Source organism: Armigeres subalbatus, chromosome 1 (genome assembly GCF_024139115.2).
Source record: "Armigeres subalbatus isolate Guangzhou_Male chromosome 1, GZ_Asu_2, whole genome shotgun sequence".
Lineage (NCBI taxonomy): Eukaryota > Metazoa > Arthropoda > Insecta > Diptera > Culicidae > Armigeres > Armigeres subalbatus.
Window position 1 is genome coordinate 110,604,186 of NC_085139.1, and position 17,692 is coordinate 110,621,877.

A 17,692-nucleotide genomic window follows, 5' to 3' on the forward strand; every position below is an offset into this window, starting at 1 on the left:
TATTTCTGGCGTGAAAAGTCACGTGAATAAACGCCCTTACCGCAGTCGCTACAGTCATAGTTTTAATCTTCCGTTCACCGGGAGATAGCAAATCAGTAAAACTGGCCACTTTGCTTACAAAGTTCCCATGTTACTGGTGTGCAATCTTTCGATGCATAATCTATCAAATCATAACACATATCAATGCACCGTAATTATTACAAACTAACACACACACACATTCACCTGATACTCATAGCAATAATTGAGCAAGTCTACGTTTCATTCTTTGCAGTTTTCAGAAACTTCACAGCACAATAGAACTCACATACAACCACACTCCCAAACACATTAATACGTAATGAGAAACAAAACAATCCAGCAAAACCAAATGAACTTTAAATAGACACGTGTACCAATTACTCGCCACACTCGAATACATCTATAGCCAAAGCATTTCTCAGTTATTGTTTTTAGATGTATAATATAGCAAACAGCAGAACAGCAAATACGCAAACGAATGCGTTTGAACTCTGAATAGAAAGCAGGATAGAACAGTTCTCACTCACAAAACACGAAACTCCAGAACCGCTTCTGTGAACCGATTTTATTTCACACATTCCATTGATTCCGTGGTAATTTTTTTTTACTAATGTTAATAGGATTATTTCTACACGCTGAAATTCCCAGAGCTCGATAACGGATAGTATTTATTGAAAACCAATCATACCTGTGTTTCAGTTTCGAGCGAGAGTCTCGCCCATTATATGTATACTATTTTGTACAGTGATTATATAGAACGGATTATTTAAAGAACAGCAGAAACGATTTTATTTATTTTTCATACATATATACGCCCATACACACATACAGACTAAGACGCCCCTAACCCCCAAGGAACAAGTTGTTTTTGTTTCACAAAGTATACTTAAAGTCGCGTAATATAAGTAGCGTTCGCTAGGAATAACAAAACTCGTGTACAGACAAGCAACAACCAGAACGATAGTAGAACAATCCAATATACAGGAGAGAACCAACAGAAAGGAACGTAATAGTAGATACGAAGAGTAAAAACATTTCTTTCATCACACACATACACGCGTTAGAATGCTTCCCATTCTCTACTTAAATCGGCAGGACGACGTTGTTAGTGCTATGAAACAGAAGGCTTTTTTTAGTTGGTGTTACAAGATTTGTTTACCTCTTGGTTCAATTGTTTGACTTTTCACTGTGTTTTGTTTGAAAATAAAACGAACGAATGAATGAATACATTTTTGGATGAATTGTTATCTACCTCATAACGACAAGATAATTTTATACAAGTTTGTTTTTAATTCTAGTAAGAGAATACAATGAACGAAAAGTAATTTTTATTAATTAATTTTAGTTATTCGTGTATAAAATATACAGTATACAATTAATACAAGAGTAATGAAGAAAAATTTTCTAATTGATATCGTGTGAGTTTATATTTGTTTTCCGAAACTTTCTCCACTGAAACTATTCTACCACCTATCAGACATATCTCTAACATGAAAAATATCCAACCATTCCCCACTAGCTCACTAACTTCTTAAGGTTGACTAGGATGGAGAACATCTACGTTGGTACTCAGGACCTATGGGTAAGTGAGTAATTATCTTCCATTGCCACCTTGCTGCTGATACGGGTCGCTTGACCATGCCCATGAGACGACCATCAACGATACTCCAAATGATGATTGCAAAGAGTGTGGTTTGTCGCCACGACGTTCATCACTCTGCTTACTCATTTCCTTTGAAATCATATCGCGGTCCTTCGCTCCTTCCCCATTAAGGTTATCAGATTGGCCAATTGACATCATCTGGCACGGTGAAATTCCCGTCGTTATCTGCGGTGTAGAGTGATACATCAGCAAATAGTCCAGCAAACCAGCTTCCCAGTCTGTCCCCTGGATCGAACTAATTTCACTCGTTTTTCCAAATTTTTCATTTGACGCTCCGCTGCCGTATTGCCAAAAATGTGTGGCCAATACGGCGCTGAAAGATTCAGATGGACACCATAACTTTTGCAGAACTGTTGCATTTCCGCCGACCTAAACAGTGAACCATTGTCTGCCGTTAGCGAACGAGGTACGCCAAAACTTGCGAACATTTTTAGCAAAAAGCTAATCACTCTTTGGGATGTAGCTGGCTTGTATCGGTTGTATTTGAATGAAGGGACTCGTGTAGTTCAAAAGTAGAAGCCTTCATGCTCCTGTGTCGATGACAAATGTTTTATTTACATTCGATTCCTATTTTCTAATGACTTTTTCATATACTAAGGTGCTTAAGTGTACGGATTTCGATGCCCCACGGTACTAAAAGTGATTTACCAGCAGGTAAATCTTCTTTAAAGTCCATCGCAAGATCTTGCCACGGTATTGTTGGACAGCGTCGAATAATTGGATTCGGTCTTTATGGTAGTGATGTCATTTTTCAGGGTTTGCAGTTGCTGACAATTTTTTCAATCAGTTTATCCATTTCCGGAAACCATACCTTGGTACTACCTTGATGTGCTTGATACGCACGGCAAATGCTGGGTAAAGCGTACCATTGGTACTTCGCGTACCTGAAGGAATAAAATAGACCCCATCTCGCGGTTCTTAGCCTCTTACCCAGCAACTCCTATCCCTACCTTCCCGCGGTGCTGGACGGGGTACGAGCAACCTTAGGGAAGATCGGGTAACCAACCCTGGTGGGAACTATGGTCGTATGCTGACAGGAAGGGGGGGTTTGCTCCTCTCCGGAGGTGCAAATCTTATTGAGCGTCTGTTCTCCATGTCAGGATCGGCTCACAACAGCGTCTGTTATCCATGTTAGGGGCGGCTGATCATCGTCCGAGTGCCAGCGAGGGACTCTAAGTGAAACTGTGCACCATGGTCCACCGGAAATAAGAAGGAATGGTCCTCCGGAAATTTAGGGGGTTTGGTGTCGGGCCCTGCAAAAAGCCAGCCTTTAAAAAATCATAAGCAACGAACAATGAACAAGAGAGTACGGACCGGAACCATCGGCGAAGACCACTGCGACGAAAAGGGACTAGCGATTGGAAACTCGGTTCGTGGAACTGCAAATCTCTCAACTTCATCAGGAGCACACGCATACTCGCCGATGTGCTCAAAGACCGTGGATTCGGCATCGTAGCGCTGCAGGAGGTTTGTTGGAAGGGATCAATGGTGCGAACGTTTAGAGGTAATCATACCATCTACCAGAGCTGCGGCAACACACACGAGCTGGGAACAGCTTTCATAGTGATGGGCGATATGCAAAGGCGCGTGATCGGGTGGTGACCGATCAATGAAAGAATGTGCAGGTTGAGGATCAAAGGCCGGTTCTTCAACTTCAGCATAATCAACGTCCATAGCCCACATTCCGGAAGCACTGATGATGATAAGTACGCATTCTCCGCGCAGCTGGAATGTGAGTACGACAGCTGCCCAAGCCACGACGTCAAAATCATCATAGGAGATTTGAACGCTCAGGTTGGCCAAGAGGAGGAGTTTAGACCGACTATTGGAAAGTTCAGCGCTCACCGGCTGACGAACGAAAACGGCCTACGACTAATTGATTTCGCCGCCTCCAAGAATATGGCCATTCGCAGCACCTACTTCCAACACAGCCTCCCGTATCGGTACACCTGGAGATCACCACTGCAGACAGAATCACAAATCGACCACGTTCTGATTGATGGACGGCACTTCTCCGACATTATCGACGTCAGGACATATCGTGGCGCTAACATCGACTCTGACCACTATCTGGTGATGGTTAAACTGCGCCCAAAACTATCCGTCATCAACAATGTTCGATACCGACGACCGCCGCGGTACGACCTAGAGCGACTGAAGCAACCTGATGTCGCCACTGCATACGCGCAGCATCTCGAGGCAGCGTTGCCGGAAGAGGGTGAGCTCGATGGGGCCCTTCTTGAGGACTGCTGGAATACAGTCAAAGCAGCCATTAACGACGCAGCGGAGAACAACGTCGGGTATATGGGTCGAAGTCGACGGAACGATTGGTTCGACGAAGAGTGCAGACAGATTCTGGAGGAGAAGGACGCAGCGCGGGCGGTCGCGCTGCAGCAAGGTACCCGGCAGAACGTGGAACGTTATAGACGGAAGCGGAGACAGCAGACCCGCCTTTTTCAGGAGAAGAAACGCCGCACGGAAGAAGCGGAGTGCGAGGAGATGGAACAGCTGTGCCGTTCTCAAGATACACGCAAGTTCTATCAGAAGCTCAACACATCCCGCAAAGGCTTCGTGCCGCGAGCCGAAATGTGCCGGGATAAGGATGAGAGCATCTTGACGGACGAACGTGTGGTGATCGAAAGGTGGAAGCAGCACTACGAGGAACATCTGAATAGCGCTGAGAGTACAGGCAGTGAAAGTCAAGGCAGCGGAGGAGAAGACTACGTCAGTTCAGCGGACGATGGAACCCAACCAGCCCCCACCTTGAGGGAAGTTAAGGATGCCATTCAACAGCTAAAGACCAATAAAGCAGCTGGTAAGGATGCTATCGCAGCTGAACTCATCAAGATGGGCCCGGAAAAGCTGGCCACTTGCCTGCACAAACTGATAGTCAGAATCTGGGAAACCGAACAGCTACCGGAGGAGTGGAAGGAAGGGGTTATATGCCCCATCTACAAGAAGGGCGACAAACTGGAGTGTGAGAACTTTCGAGCGATCACCATCTTTAATGCCGCCTACAAAGTGATATCCCAGATCATCTTCCGTCGTCTGTCACCATTAGTGAACGAGTTCGTGGGAAGTTATTAAGCCGGCTTCGTTGACGGCCGCTCGACAACGGACCAGATCTTTACTGTACGGCAAATCCTTCAAAAATGCCGTGAATACCAGGTCCCAACGCACCATCTGTTCGTTGATTTCAAGGCGGCAAACGACAGTATAGACCGCGTAGAGCTATGGAAAATTATGGACGAGAACAGCTTCCCTGGGAAGCTTACCAGACTGATCAAAGCAACGGTGGATGGTGTGCAAAACTGTGTGAATCTGTGGAAGTCGGGCCTACTACGGGCTCCAGAAGAAACTGCGGTCGAAAAAGATTCGCCACCGCACCAAATGTGTCATGTACAAGACGCTTATAAGACCGGTTGTCCTCTACGGACATGAAACATAGACAATGCTCGAGGAGGACTTGCAAGCACTCGGAGTATTCGAGAGACGGGTGCTTAGGACCATCTTTGGCGGTGTGCAAGAAGACGGTGTGTGGCGGCGAAGAATGAACCATGAGCTCGCCCAACTCTACGGCGAACCCAGTATCCAGAAGGTAGCTAAAGCCGGAAGGGTACGATGGGCAGGACATGTTGCAAGAATGCCGGACAGCAACCCTGCAAAGATGGTGTTCGCTTCCGATCCGGCAGGTACGAGACGGCGTGGAGCGCAGCGAGCGAGATGGGCAGACCAGGTGCAAAACGACTTGGCGAGCGTGGGGCGTATCCGAGGATAGAGAGATGCGGCCTCGAACCGTGCATTTTGGCGTCAAATTGTTGATTCAGTGTTATCTGTTTAAATGTTAACTAAATAAATGAAATGAATACCTTGATGTGCTAGATGGGCAACTTGAAATGTTTTCTTCTTAAGACTAATTGGTATTACTATTCTATCTCCTCTCAGTATCAAACTGCCATACTCAAAATGATCTTTTTTTGACGTAACCTAACCGTCTAAGGGGAAGACTCGGATACAGGGTGTAAAATGAGAATTTAAAATTGGAGACCGTCACGAAATCATGTAAGATTTGTAACATTTAAAGGCCCTTCATCTTTCAATGGATTTTCAAGATTTATATATCAATCGATTCGCAAAATCTCCACCAATTCGCCAGTAGTATTGAAACTTATTATCATCGTTAAACTATTGAAAATTTTAGTTCTTTATGCATTATGCATCTGCTATGCAGCGCGTTCCAATCCTTGGTAATTGCCTACTTTTAGGGTATTATCAATTGTTGAACTGGGGTGGCCCCGTAAAGCTGGGTAGACACCTGCGTGGTGTGCCACGGTGTAAGATCTACCACGGTTACATTGTTAGCTACAGGCAACGAATGACCCAACCAACCAACCAACCAACGAATACCTTCCCCAATATCCAACTTCGTGGTACTTATGAGGGTGTCGCTAAGTCGGGGGCCTATCGTTAAGTAAGTACTACATCAACAATTCCTTCCCCTCCTAAGTTACGGTGAAGATGGGCGTGGCCAGGAGTAGTAATCCTCATGGTTTTGTGATTTTTATCCTAGATTGAAATTAAGGTCCACACCCACCTTGATTTCTGATAGCAATCTGAATAAGGATTTCAAAAGAAAAACATGAGTATCACTAGAGTCCAATCTACGAAGTACACCGTAACTATGCTATGCTATGCTATTATCAATTGTTGAACTGGGGTGGCCCAGCTGCTAGACAGTGGGGTATCTACTCCCTCACAGTGTGGGAGATAGTAGTATCAGTGGGATAGGTCCTCCTCTTCTATATAGAGCGGAATAATTGGTTCAGTGTAATAGATTTGGTTTAACGTAGTTTACGTCGAGCGGTCGTGTCTTGTATACAACTTTAATTTTTTTTATTGTGGCTGCTCTGTACTGCATTGGAACATTATCCCATACCCCTGATGAAATTGCCTCTAGAACTAATATCAATGTTTAATCTCGTAAACTCTCCTGTTCGACATCTCCTATGGTCTTTCACTAACCAACTGACTTCATCACTATCTCCTGCGTCCTATGAATCATCTATCTCATCGACAGCCATTCGTGAAAATGCGTTGTCTCCGGGTTCATACTTCACTATGAAATCGAAAGCCTGTAGTCTTATTTAGAAGCCATCTTTCAATCCTTGCTGAAGGTTTAGAAGGAACTCTATTGACAGATATTGTAACGGTGATCAACGTGAAAATGTTTTCCTTACAAGTAGGGGAAAGTGGTCGGTTGTCGGCACTGGTCGATTGTTGGCACCCCGTCGTAACTTTTGACAGAAAACATATGTGGTCGTTCTGACATTTGTCATACGTGTGCTATGTAAGCACGATCTTGTTGTGTCCATTGCCGAAGTATTTTTTCATTTATTATCAGACTAAGGCCGGAGTGGCCTGTGCTGCACATAAAGTCTTCTCCATTCAGCTCGGTCCATAACTGCACTTCGCCAACCACGCAGTCTGCGGAGGGTCCGCAAATCGTCCTCCACCTGACCGATCCACCTTGCCCGCTGTGCACCTCGCCTTCTTGTTCCCGTCGGATCGTTGTCGAGAACCATTTTCACCGGAATTCTGTCCGACATTCTGACTACGTGCCCGGCCCACCACAGTCTTCCGATTTTCGCGGTGTGAACGGTGGATGGTTCTCCCAACAGCTGATGCAACTCGTGGTTCATTCGCCTCCTCCACGTACCGTCCGCCATCTGCACCCCAGCATAGATGGTACGCAACACTTTCCTTTCAAAACTCCCAGTGCGCGTTGGTCCTCCACGAGCATCGTCCAGGTCTCGTGTCCGTAGAGAACTACCGGTCTTATAAGCGTTTTGTAAATTGTCAGTTTGGTACGGCGGCGAACTCTATTCGATCGGAGCGTCTTGCGGAGTCCAAAGTATGTACGATTTCCAGCCACTATACTGCCGTTCTACGCATAATTGTCCCATGTTACCTTTAATGAAAAATCTCAAACTCGAGTCAATTTGTCCCACTGAAACAATGAAGTTGTTGTTTGATGATAAGTGAAACTGAAACCCGTTTAAATAAGTAGTGATCTGTTTTATGTCCTGGAAAAGTGTTGCCAACGCTGATAAAATCCCAAAAATATTTGTTAAATTTCAAGATCCAATCAATTCTAAAATTGGTGGGACAATCTGATTCGAATTTGATTTTTTCATCAAAGGTAACATGGGAAAATTATGCGTAGAACGGCAGTATACGTCTCCGAATTTCTCTGCTGGTATCATTTTCGGCAGTCACCAGTGAGCCCAAGTACACAAATTCTTCTACCACCTCGATTTCGTCACCACCGATAGAAACTCGTGGTGGGTGGCTTACATTGACCTCCCTTGAGCCTCTTCCTATCATGTACTTAGTCTTCAACGTGTTGATGACTAGTCCAATCCGTTTAGCTTCGCTTTTCAGTCTGAGGTAGGCTTCCTCCATCCTCTCAAAGTTACATGCCATGATATCAATGTCGTCGGCGAAACCAAATAACTGGACGGACTTCGTGAAAATCGTACCACTCGTGTCAATCCCTGCCCTTCGTATTACTCCCTCCAAAGCGATGTTGAATAGCAGACACGAGAGACCATTCCCTTGCCGTAACCCTCTACGCGTTTCGAAGGGACTCGAGAATGAAACTCGAACTACGCACATCACCCGATCCATCGTCGCCTTGATCAACCGTATCAGTTTATCCGGAAATCCGTTTTCGTGCATTAGCTGCCATAGCTGGTCCCGATCGATTGTATCATATGCGGCTTTGAAGTCGATAAATAGATGATGTGTGGGCACGTTGTATTCGCGGCATTTCTGCAATACCTGACGTATGGCGAACACCTGGTCTGTGGTAGAGCGTTCACTCATAAATCCCGCCTGGTACTGCCTCACGAACTCTCTTGCAATTGGTGTTAGTCGGCGGCATAAAATTTGGGAGAGTACCTTGTAGGCGGCGTTCAGCAATGTGATTGCGCGGTAGTTGCTACAATCCAGCTTATCACCCTTTTTGTAGATGGGACACACGACACCTTCCATCCACTATTGCGGCAGAACCTCCCAAATCTTGGTAATAACCCAGTGCAGCGCTCTAGCCAGTGCCTCACCACCGTGTTTAAACAGCTCTCCCGGTAGTTGGTCAACTCCAGGGGCTTTGTTGTTTTTCAGCCGGCCGATCTCCTCCTGGATTTCCTGGAGATTCGGAGCTGGAAGTCGCATGTCCTGCGCGCGTGCTCCTAGGTTCATTACCATACCGCTACCGTTGTCTACCATATCGTCATTCAGGTGCTCTTCGTACCAGTCATACCAGTCGTTTCTCTGATCCGGAGCCACCGTGCCTAGTGCAGCGGTTGCGGTGCTTCAATGGCGGATCGAATATCTTTCCAGCCATCTTCAAGAGATGCTGCGCCTAGCTGCTCTTCCGTTGGGAGTGCCACTTCCAGCTGCTGCGCGTAGTCTTGGGCTAGTCTACCGTCTTGTAGCCGCCCAATGTTAAGCCGCGGCGGACGACTCCGACGCGTGTTGATCACCGTCGAGAGTTTTGAGCGCAGACATACTGCGACGAGGTAGTGGTCGGATTCAATATTCGCACTGCGGTAAGTGCGTACGTTCGTGATGTCGGAGAAGAATTTACCGTCGATTAGAACGTGGTCGATTCGGTTTTCCGTTACTTGATTAGGTGATTTCCATGTGGCCTTGTGGATATTCTTGCGGGGGAAGAAAGTGCTTCGGACTACCATTCCGCGGGAGGCTGCAAAGTTTATGCATCATTGGCCGTTGTCGTTCGATACGGTACGCAGACTATCCGGTCCGATGACCGGTCTATACATTTCCTCCCTTCCTACCTGAGCGTTCATGTCACCGATGACGATTTTGACGTCCCGCAGTGGGCATCCATCGTATGCCTGCTCCAGCTGCGCATAGAACGCTTCTTTCTCGTCGTCGGATATCCCTTCGTGTAGGCAGTGCACGTTGATGATGCTATAGTTGAAGAAACGGCCTTTTATCCTCAGCTTGCACATCCTTGCGTTGATTGGCTGCCACCCAATCACGCGTTGGCGCATCTTTCCCAGCACTATGAAGCCGGTTCCCAGCTCGTTGGTGGTGCCACAGCTTTGGTAGAAGGTTGCCGCTCGATGCCCGCTTTTCCACACTTTCTGTCCTGTCCAAATCTCCTGCAGCGCTACGACATCGAAGTTGCGAGGATGTAATTCATCGTATATTATCCTGTCGCAACCTGCGAAGCCTAGCGACTTGCAGTTCCATGTTCCAAGCTTCCAATCGTGATCCTTTATTCGTCGCCTAGGTCGTTGCCGATTGTATCGAGTCGTATTATCTTCTATGTCGTTCGTAATAATTGTTTTTAGAAGCGGCTTATTGGGCCTGCGCAAACCTCCTGTCTCGTCGGATGGCCGTCGTGTCAGGGCTGTTTAGCGTCCCACCTAACACCAGGACTCTCCTAATGACAAGGTACTTACTTGATACTTGATGGGCTACAGCTCTTCGATGAACCTACGCCGGATGGAGTATCCTTCTCCACTGGACTCGATCCACTTCAACTGCAAAAAGCCATCGTGTACGCGGCTTTCCACGAAGCCTGCAGCCTCTTTCGGGTTCTCTATTAAATATTATCTTCTCTTGACGTTCTTCCGACATACGAACAACGTGTCCAACCCACCGTAGTATGCCTTAACAATATCCAGCCCTTTATACACCTGGTACAACTCGTGATTCATCCAACGCCGCCAGATACCGTTCTCCTGTTTACCGCCGAGTATTGTCCGCAGCACCTTACGCTCAAACACTCTGAAAGCTCTCCGATCAGCCTCCTTTAACGTCCATGTTTCATGGCCGTACAAAGCCACCATAGTATAGTATACGCGCAAATTTTGTCTTCGTTTGCAGACTACGGGACTTAAGCTAATTACGAAGTCCGTAATAATCCCTATTTGCAGCTGCAATCAGGCCTGGGATTTGTCACCTTCACACAGAAAAACCATGCGACAAAACCAAAGAAAAAACAGTCACCTCAAACTTGACAACACAACCTAACCAACGACACCCGATACAGCACACTACTGGTCTCCCTCTCCGACAAGACATTTTTAAACTTGTCACGTACTTATTTTGTTACGATATATTTGTCGCGTGACGCTTTGCACCACGACAAAAGTTTTGCACATACCATACGGACAAAACTAGTTGTCATGGTTATTGTAATCTTGTAATCTTGTAATATCAACGCACCCTCTGACCATAGCCTATCTGCGTTGTATTTAACCTTCTGTCTGTGCTCAAAAAAACTTACGTTGTCTGTGCTCTGGGGTCAAATTGACCCCAAATTGAAATTGCTATAGCTTTTTTAATGTTTGGCCAATTTTTGATTTTTTGGGCTGTTTCGAAAGATAATTTAATCATCTTTCAGGTCGTTACCAAAGATTGACTATAGGTGGGCGGGTACATCGCGGGGAGGGGTTTTAGTGAACAAGAGTACAAAAACAGTGATTTTTCATGAATATTTTACTTATACCCGAAAAACCTACCATTTTGAACTGCACCTTTTTTAAAAAGGTTATGTAGGAAGGCATGTGCTTTGGCATGAGGCGTTGATAAGTTTAGAACTCGGCCGCCAGGTTTTGGTATATTTGAATTCATTATTTTAGACTACTCAAGATATTCCGATATATAGAATTCTCCTCAGTGTAAATATTCTTATCGCACAAATTAAAAAATGGGAAGAAGTGCTCATTATATTGAGCACCGCTTTGTAGTGCTAGACATCCTGAACAATGTTGTCGAATACAACTTGGGTGTAGGTATGAGGGATCTCAAGCTAAAGCAATATTTCATATATGCAAGAATATTGCAAGTACACTAGCGTCGCCTATTTGTAAATTTCCTTATTATTTATTCCGTCACATGACAGTCTATTTCCATCAGACGAACTTTGTTACAGACGTCATCTTTACAAATTTCAAAATTGTGCGATAAGAATATTTACAATGAGGAAAATTCCATACATCGGAGTTACTTGAGTAATCTAAAATAATGAATTCAAATATACCGCCACCTGGCGACCAAGCGCTAAACTAATCAATGTCTCATGTCAAAGCAGACGCCTTCTTGCATAACCTTTTTGAAAAGATGCAGTCCAAAATGGGTAGGATTTTGAGATATAATAAAATAAGCATAAAAAATCACTGTTTCGTACCTTTTTTTACGAAAACCCCTCCCCGCGATGTACCCGCCCACCTATAGTCAATATTTGGTAACGACCTGAAAGATGATTAAATTATCTTTCGAAACAGTCCCAAAAATCCAAAATTGGCCAAACATTAAAATAGTTATAGAAATTTCAATTTGGGGTCAATTTGACCCCAGAGCACAGACAACGTAAGTTTTTTAAAAAAAGGACACTGTAGCGCATATTTTCAAGATTTTTCAAGCGAATTTGCACCTAGGAGACAGATCTCGGCGAGTTTTACCAAACTACCAAAAATTAGGAGAATCGGTTGAAAACTTTAAAAATGGCAGCCACTCAAAGTGGCCTGGGGTCATATTGACCCCAGAGCACAGACAAAAGGTTAAATACCACTGAGCGATACGTCTACTGGGCAACACGTCCGGTGTGCACTGCACTAAGATCTCCTTAGATGCAACCGGACCGAGGTCTTACTTAAGGCTCCCAAGGGTCCGTTTCGTTGTGATATGTTGCCATAAAATAGAAATATATGCACTTGCTTTTCTAATCTACGGGAATATTTAAATTACTAATGATATTGATTAGTGACAAGTAAATTCATTTATCGATCAGATTAGAACGAGCTCAGTGCAATTAAAATATAAACGCAATACTTATCTGCAATTCACAGAAGATGTTGGGATTGTCCTTGAAGTAATCACGTTGTGAACACAGACTTCCTGTATTGACGGTGGTTGTTATGAATATGAATACCACTGCTGATACCGGAACAATAAGATTTTCTTCATCACTGGTCGTCTGGAAAGAGGTAGATAAAAGAATTGGGCCGCTTTCACTCGCCGGCCCGCAAAACATTAGTAAGTAATTAATCTTACTACAAAGACAAAAATACAGTTCTAATAATTCTGTCTTATTAATGGATATCACACATGCCCATCTGATACTCAACTTAACCAAAAACATATCCTCAATACTTAATAAAATGATAACTGCATATAGTTTCTATTATTGTCCATACCTACTATTCAATCTAGGATTCCAAATCGGATAAATTAATTCAGTTGCTAACTAAAAGCTTATCCTCAACGCTTTGGCTGTTAATAGTCTCCACAATATGAACCTTAAAGGTTATAACTTTGTTCAATCCTACATCTGTTTATATTAAAACTCAATCCTAACTGCCCCGAAACCGCTTTCAACGCATAACTGCCCCGAGCACAGCCACTACATGCGACCCACAGGACCCCAATCGAGGACGGCCTACACTATACCGTTGTGAGCTTACACCTCTCCTGGGCTGTGCGACGCTGAAAACATGCTCCTAACGTTTGATGCCTAAAAATAAAAATAATTAAACTAATTACACTAAATCTTATACTTTTGATCGAACCCGGCTGACATTCGCGTTAAACGATGTGTTCCATGAGTACTGATCACTCATGATAACGCCCTGAATTGGCGAATAAAATTCAGTTTAACGCAGAGTTTAAACCCTCTCTTGCGCTAAGTAATGCTGAAAACCTAACTTCTAGGAATTTGATCCGTAGAAATAAATTATACTGAAGTTGATGCGTGGCAAAATAAGTTATAGTATTAGTTAATTTAGTTAAACCCTGACTACCCCACATTATACTGGCCCGTTTGGAGTCATCCAGTGGCACTTGGTCTTAGCATTCGTTTTCTTTTTAAATTCTATAACAATTGACCACGCTTACCCCATATTAGTAATATGTAGAACGAATGCTTGACTATTACTATACTAAGTATAGTAAAAGACCGGAAGTAATAATTGGGCCAGCCACCACCACGGACAAAACTAGTTGTCATGGTTATTGACAAAAAAGTTCGTCATGTCACCTTCGAATTCTGTCGCGACAAAAATTGTTGTCGTTGTCAGCAAAATGTTGTCATTATGAATTGACGACAATATGCTGGGAAACCGCTGAAACGGTGTGGTTTCTGGATTTTACAGCAGTTGAAGCCTAGCTCATTATAAAAACGACTAATATGTACGGCATTAAAACAATGTTTCGAATTTTGGTGATTTTACCTAGTCCAGCTCTTTACTCGTTATTCAATGCTCTTGAACATTTAGTTTGTTATATTTGAAATATATAAACATTATCTCAAACCTCGTAGCTCAGTCTACGAATATATAAAAAAATGCGACCATAAAGCTGTAAAGGCAAAGAATTAATTTATTTTGAAGATAATTGTTTTTTTGGTAACTGAATAAATTACCATATCTTAAATTCAGGAGTAAAAAATCACGAATGGTTTGTAATGATCTATAACAGTAAATCTTCTAAGTGGGCCATTAACACACGAGCACAGAAGCTGTTGTATTTTGAACAACATGAACCAAAAAACATAGCTCGCTATACATAGCATGAACAAGCCCGCATGAGCGTTTCATAGTCATACACTTATGACGTAGGCACTTAGGGAGCGTCCACAAATTACGTAACGCTTAGACGGGGAGGGGGATTGAGTGAAGTGTGACGGTCCATACAAAATTTTGAAATGTTTCATACAAAAAGTGTGACATAGGGGGAGGGAGTTGAAAATGCCCAATTTTGCGTTACGTAATTAATGGATCTTCCCTTATGGGGGGAGTACTATTATTTTCTTACGATCCATATAAATAAAAAAAGAATGTGTGAAAAAATCTCACATTGCAGGAGGGGGTTTCGAAAAACACAGAAAAAATGCTTACGTAATTAGTGTACGGCCCCCACAACAGTGCCCGTGCAGAACGATTAAAATTTAATACTCCGCCCAAAATAACGTGCAGTAATTCCAATCAATCATAAATTTATCGAAGAATGTTCCCTGATTGCCCCCAATATAGGTTATACGCATGAAGAAAATTCCGTATTTCTCTTATAAATAAAGTATTGCAGTTAAAAAACGTCCACCAGGCAATTGCTACAAGCGGTGTACCAGTCATAATCCACTGAAGTCGATATTTACCCGAACGATTGTACTGCGCTAGTCAAAACCGCGCAAATCACAAAAAAACGCGTAAAAACGACAAAATCCCTGTTTCGTTTACACGTATCCTCCAATCTTTTAAAACCGCGGGAACAAATAAATCCAAAACCAACTTGGAAAGCGCGAAAATTCCACAACCTGCGTTAAAAGCGAGCAAACTTGCGTTGCGTTAAATGGCTCAGCTATTCGACACTGGGGGATCTTTCTCTATGCAAAATAAAAAAAGTTGAATAAATTTTCATATTTCTCAACAGAAAATCTGTCAAGAGAACAAAGAAATGATTAATTATAAAGTGCTCTTTTCGGTATGATATTTTAAATCTGTACGCTGCTATTGCTGCTCCACGAGAAGACAACCAGAAGATGCGACATAACTTACTTTCGGGACCAATGTTGTGTCGTGCACAGAGCCCAAAGTGTATGCCTTGTCACACTTTTGTCGCAGATGTGTGCAGTACACGACATACAACAAAAGCAAATTGTCGCGATTGGAAAAAGTTGTCATCTGGTCGTGGGGATCCAGTCGTGCGACGGAAAACTGAAAGTTGACAAGTTTTTTTTGACTGACCATGTTTTTATGTATCTTGTCAGGTGTCACTGACAAACGCGACAATTCCCAGGCCTGGCTGCAATACACCCCATATGCAATCCTGCAATCCCATATTTACCTCGCGGGTAACATCAATATCGCACGTCACTAATGTTCCAATATACACAAATTCTTCTACCATTTAAATTTTTCACCTTCTAGCACCATTTTACTACCACCACCACTAATGAACCCACGTTGGTTGCCAGCAACCATGTACTTCGTTTTGGCGGTATTTATTTGATCCGTCGCACATAGGGGTATTTCGCCATTCTAGCCGGAATAAAGTTAAATTTTCAAAATTGTCCTAGAGCAGTCTGAATATGTCTCAAACTTCTCTGAATAGTAGACGAGCCACTCCTAGTACTAGGTTTTCTATTTGGATTTAAAGTTTTACCACTACACTTCTAGAAAGTTAGAGGTTTTTCATTGAGGAAATTACCGGTTTTCTCTGTTGAATTTGATTACGTTCGGTATGTTTTATTGTGGTCAAATATTTGTCACAGTAATCCACAGATGAGTACATACCATGAGAAAGTAGACAAAATAGTATCATGTAAACGTGTTTTTGACAAGAATAAATGATTCTGAACAGAAATACAAAAGAGTAATTCGAGGTCCATTTTCGAGCAAAAACTAGTTAATGTTCCTCATATTTTCAACAAGCATAAAACACTTATTCGATGATATTCGGTAATATTTCAGTATAGAGAGGAGGCATTTAAGTCTAGATTTTCGGATCCCGATGAAAAATCTTGCGCAAATTTGCGCCATTTTGAAAGCGGATGTTTTAGTTTGGTACTGTATTTTAGGCATTTATAACCTATATCATACATTCAACATCCCTATGAAAAGAGGAAGAGTCATAGAGCAATTTCCATGACACCATCTTTTAGCTCTATGTTTCCCCTTGCAAACACATATAGTTGAACTGATTTCGGTAGAAGCGATGACGAGAACGAATTAATTGAAATTATCAATGTTTTCAGGGCTTTAAAGGGTAAAGCACATGGGTCAAAAAGTGAAAATTAAGAAAACTGATATTTCAGCTAAATTATCATCACAGTATCATAAAATAAGGTGAAATATAGCAGTTTGAGAGATAAAATAATTTATTCCGGCTAGATTGCGAAAATACCCCTATGTGCGTCGTTGATTGGCCCACACGAAAACCTGCCTGGTATTCGCCGACGAAGGACTCTTCAAGCGATCTAAATCTGTTGAACAGAATACGGGACATAATTGTGTACGCCGAATTAAGGAGGGTTATACTGAAAGGAAGGAGAGAGGGCAAATGAGGCCGTCCAACTAGCAGGCAATTCCTCGTCTTCCCATATTTTCGACAACAAGATACTGAAATGCAAAACTTCCTATCTTTGACATAACATAACTGAAAAAAAAATAGAAACCGATTTTTTTTAATTTCATTGCTTCTGTTGGGATGAAGAGGCTGAAGAGGAGATATGAGATGAAGTCCAGGAGCAGTAGCCCTGTTTGCTAAAATTTTGCACACTAAAATCTATTGGAAAATGTTTTTTTAATCGAGACAAATACATCACCTTCTTTTTTAATGACATTACATTTCCAACTGGGACATTGCCAACTCGCAGCTTGGTCTTTATTAAGCACTTTTACAGTTATAAACTGCGTGCATCATGTTTATAATGGGAAGCTTCTGTTAAACCAGCTTCAACTAATTTTAATATCAACAGTAACGAATGTTGAATATTAATAAATGCCAGCTTGTCAGCGATATTCTACAGAATTTTAGCAAGAAGAACTGAAATATGATTTTCGAAAGTTGAATACATAGAACCATCGCTTACAACATTATGAACATTCAAGATAACTGATTACAAAAATTACAAAAGGTGCTCAGTAGACCTGCGGAGATTTTCCTTTCAGTATCTATCTTTATCTTCATCTGGTAACTAAAATATCTTTTATTGAAAACCTTAAAAATATTAGAAAAAAAAATAGAACAATGGATACTCCTGTGTATGTAAACAATAAATTGCTCCAAATTGATTTTCATTTTTTTTTGGAGCAAAATGATATTTTAGCAAATGGGTAAACGATGCGTACCGTGACCTGCCCTAATTCCGCGCATCGCCTAATACCGTGGTTTTCATCAAAAATCAGAACCTGGCTATCATGGACATCGTATTATTTGTGATGATGATGATAATGTGATGTCCATGATGGCCAG